Here is a 4,704-nt window from a genome sequence, read left to right as displayed (position 1 = left end):
GGAATTTTAAAGGTAGCACTCAAGCAATTTACTTTGGAATGGCGGATAAATACCATGTAGTAGGTAGGTATGGTGGACACAAATGGCATAGTGGTTGGCTCAAGGATTTTGGATGCATGAGAAGTATTCCCTCTCGATACAAGGTTTAGGCTAGCAAGGTTATTTGAAACAAACACAAGGATGAACGGTACAGCAAAACTCACATAAAAGACATATTGTAAACATTATAAGACTCCATACCGTCTTCCTTGTTGTTCAAAACTCAATACTAGATGTTATCTAGACTCTAGAGAAACCAAATATGCAAACCAAATTAGCAAGCTCTAAGTATTTCTTCATTAATGGGTGCAAAGTATATGATGCAAGAGCTTAAACATGAGCACAACAATTGCCAAGTATCAAATTATCCAAGACATTTTAGAGTCACTACATGTAGCATTTTCCAATTCCAACCATATAACAATTTAACGAAGAAGAAACTTCGCCATGAATACTATGAGTAGAGCCTAAGGACATATTTGTCCATATGCTACAGCGGAGCGTGTCTCTCTCCCACAAAGTGAATGCTAGGATCCATTTTATTCAAACAAAACAAAAACAAAAACAAACCGACGCTCCAAGCAAAGTACATAAGATGTGACGGAATAAAAATATAGTTTCAGGGGAGGAACCCGATAATGTTGTCGATGAAGAAGGGGATGCCTTGGGCATCCCCAAGCTTAGACGCTTGAGTCTTCTTAAAATATGCAGGGGTGAACCACCGGGGCATCCCCAAGCTTAGAGCTTTCACTCTCCTTGATCATATTGCATCATACTCCTCTCTTGATCCTTGAAAACTTCCTCCACACCAAACTCGAAACAACTCATTAGAGGGTTAGTGCATAATAAAAATTCACATGTTCAGAGGTGACACAATCATTCTTAACACTTCTGGACATTGCATAAAGCTACTGGACATTAATGGATCAAAGAAATTCATCCAACATAGCAAAAGAGGCAATGCGAAATAAAATGCAGAATCTGTCAAAACAGAACAGTCCGTAAAGATGGATTTTATTAGGCCACCAGACTTGCTCAAATGAAAATGCTCAAATTTAATGAAAGTTGCGTACATATCTGAGGATCATGCATGTAAATTGGCTTAATTTTCTGAGCTTCCTACAGGGAGGTAGACCCAGATTCGTGACAGCAAAGAAATCTGTAACTGCGCAGTAATCCAAATCTAGTACTTACTTTACTATCAAAGACTTTACTTGGCACAACAAAACATAAAACTAAGATAAGGAGAGGTTGCTACAGTAGTAAACAACTTCCAAGACTCAAATATAAAGTAAAAAATACTGGAGTAAAAACATGGGTTGTCTCCCATAAGCGCTTTTCTTTAACGCCTTTCAGCTAGGCGCAGAAAGTGTAACTCAAGTAACATCGAGAGACGAAGCATCAACATCATAATTTGTTCTAATAATAGAATCATAAGGTAACTTCATTCTCTTTCTAGGGAAGTGTTCCATACCTTTCTTGAGAGGAAATTGATATTTAATATTACCTTCCTTCATATCAATAGTGGCACCAACGGTTCGAAGAAAAGGTCTTCCCAATATAATGGGGCAAGATGCATTGCATTCAATATCCAAGACAACAAAATCAACGGGGACAAGGTTATTGTTAACCATAATATGAACATTATCAACCTTCCCCAAAGGTTTCTTTTTAGCATTATCAGCGAGATTAACATCCAAATAACAATTTTTCAATGGTGGCAAGTCAAGCATATCATAGACTTTTTTAGGCATAACAGAAATACTTGCACCAAGATCACATAAAGCATTACAATCAAAATCTTTGACTCTCATTTTAATGATGGGCTCCCAACCATCCTCTAGCTTTCTAGGAATAGAAGTTTCAAGTTTTAGTTTCTCTTCTCTAGCTTTTATGAGAGCATTTGTAATATGTTTTGTGAAAGCCAAGTTTATAGCGCTAGCATTAGGACTTTTAGCAAGTTTTTGTAAGAACTTTATAACTTCAGAGATGTGGCAATCATCAAAATCTAAATCATTACAATCTAAAGCAATGGGATTATCATCCCCAAGGTTGGAAAAAATTTCAGCAGTTTTATCACAAGCAGTTTCAGCAGTTTTAGCAGTTTCGGGTAATTTTGCGCGCTTTGCACTAGGAGTAGAAGCATTGCCAACACCAATTATTTTACCATTGATAGTAGGAGGTGCAGCAACATGTGAATTAATAGCATTGCTAGTGGTGGTAATAGTCCAAACTTTAGCTACATTTTTCTCTTTAGCTAGTTTTTCATTTTCTTCTCTATCCCACCTAGCACGCTAGTTCAGCCATTAATCTTATATTCTCATTAATTCTAACTTGGATGGCATTTGCTGTAGTAACAATTTTATTTTCAATATCCCTATTAGGCATAACTTTCGATTTCAAAAGATCAACATCAGAGGCAAGACTATCAACTCTAGAAACAAGAATATCAATTTTATTGAGCTTTTCCTCAACAGATTTGTTAAAAACAGTTTGTGTACTAATAAATTCTTTAAGCATGGCCTCAAGTCCAGGGGGTGTATTCCTATTATTGTTGTAAGAATTCCCATAAGAATTAGCATAACCGTTACCATTATTATAAGGATATGGCCTATAGTTATTACTAGAATTGTTCCGATAAGCATTGTTGTTGAAATTATTATTTTTAATGAAGTTTACATCAACATGTTCTTCTTGGGCAACCAATGAAGCTAATGGAACATTATTAGGATCAACATTAGTCCTATCATTCGCAAGCATAGACATAATAGCATCAACCTTATCATTCAAGGAAGAGGATTCTTCAACGGAATTTACCTTCTTACCTTGTGGAGCTCTTTCCGTGTGCCATTCAGAGTAATTAATCATCATATTATCAAGAAGCTTTGTTGCTTCACCAAGAGTGATGGACATAAAGGTACCTCCAGCAACTGAATCCAATAAATTCCGCGAAGAAAAATTTAGTCCTGCATAGAAGGTTTGGATGATCATCCAAGTAGTCAGTCCATGGGTTGGGCAATTTTTAACCAGAGATTTCATTCTTTCCCAAGCTTGAGCAACATGTTCATTATCCAATTGTTTAAAATTCATTATGCTACTCCTCAAAGATATAATTTTAGCAGGGGATAATATCTACCAATAAAAGCATCCTTGCATTTAGTCCATGAATCAATACTATTCTTAGGCAGAGATAGCAACCAATCTTTAGCTCTTCCTCTTAATGAGAAAGGAAACAATTTTAATTTTATAATGTCACCATCTACATCTTTATATTTTTGCATTTCACACAATTCAACAAAATTATTGACATGGGCAGCAGCATCATCAGAACTAACACCAGAAAATTCCTCTCTCATGACAAGATTAAGTAAAGCAGGTTTAATTTCAAAGAATTCTGCTGTAGTAGCAGGTGGAGCAATAGGTGTGCATAGGAAATCATTATTATTTGTGCTAGTGAAGTCACACAACTTAGTATTTTCAGGGTTGGCCATTTTAGCAGTAGTAAATAAAGCAAACTAGATAAAGTAAATGCAAGTAAACTAATTTTTTTGTGTTTTTGATATAGAGTGCAAGACAAGTAAATAAAGTAAAACTAGCAACTAATTTTTTTGTGTTTTGATATAAGTGCAGCAAACAAAGTAGTAAATAAAATAAAGCAAGACAAAAACAAAGTAAAGAGATTGGGAAGTGGAGACTCCCCTTGCAGCGTGTCTTGATCTCCCCGGCAACGGCGCCAGAAATTTGCTTGATGCGTGTAATTGACATGTCCGTTAGGAACCCCAAGAGGAAGGTGTGATGCGCACAGCGGCAAGTTTCCCTCAGTAAGAAACCAAGGTTTAATCGAACCAGTAGGAGTCAAGAAGCACGTTGAAGGAAGATGGCGGCAGGATGTAGTGCGGCGCAACACCAGAGATTCTGGCGCCAACGTGGAACCTGCACAACACAACCAAAGTACTTTGCCCCAACGAAACAGTGAGGTTGTCAATCTCACCGGCTTGCTGTAACAAAGGATTAACCGTATTGTGTGGAAGATGATTGTTTGCAAGAAAACAGGTAAAGAACAAGTATTGCAGCAGATTTGTATTTCAGTATTAAAGAATGGACCGGGGTCCACAGTTCACTAGAGGTGTCTCTCCCATAAGATAAAAGCATGTTGGGTGAACAAATTACAGTCGGGCAATTGACAAATAGAGAGGGCATAACAGTGCACATACATGTCATGATAAGTATAGTGAGATTTAATTGGGCATTACGACAAAGTACATAGACCGCCATCCAACTGCATCTATGCCTAAAAAGTCCACCTTCAGGTTATCATCCGAACCCCTTCCAGTATTAAGTTGCAAAGCAACAGACAATTGCATTAAGTATTGTGCGTAATGTAATCAACAACTACATCCTCGGACATAGCGCCAATGTTTTATCCCTAGTGGCAACAGCACAACACAACCTTAGAACTTTTCGTCACCTGTCCCGAGTATCAATGCGGGCATGAACCCACTATCGAGCATAAATACTCCCTCTTGGAGTTAAGAGCAAAAACTTGGCCGAGCCTCTACTAATAACGGAGAGCATGCAAGATCATAAACAACACATATGTAATAACTTGATAATTAACATAACATGGTATTCTCTATCCATCGGATCCCGACAAACACAACATAG

The sequence above is a fragment of the Lolium rigidum genome, chromosome 5 (genome assembly GCF_022539505.1).
Source record: "Lolium rigidum isolate FL_2022 chromosome 5, APGP_CSIRO_Lrig_0.1, whole genome shotgun sequence".
Classification (NCBI taxonomy): Eukaryota; Viridiplantae; Streptophyta; class Magnoliopsida; order Poales; family Poaceae; genus Lolium; species Lolium rigidum.
Note: the sequence above shows the minus strand (reverse complement) of the source record.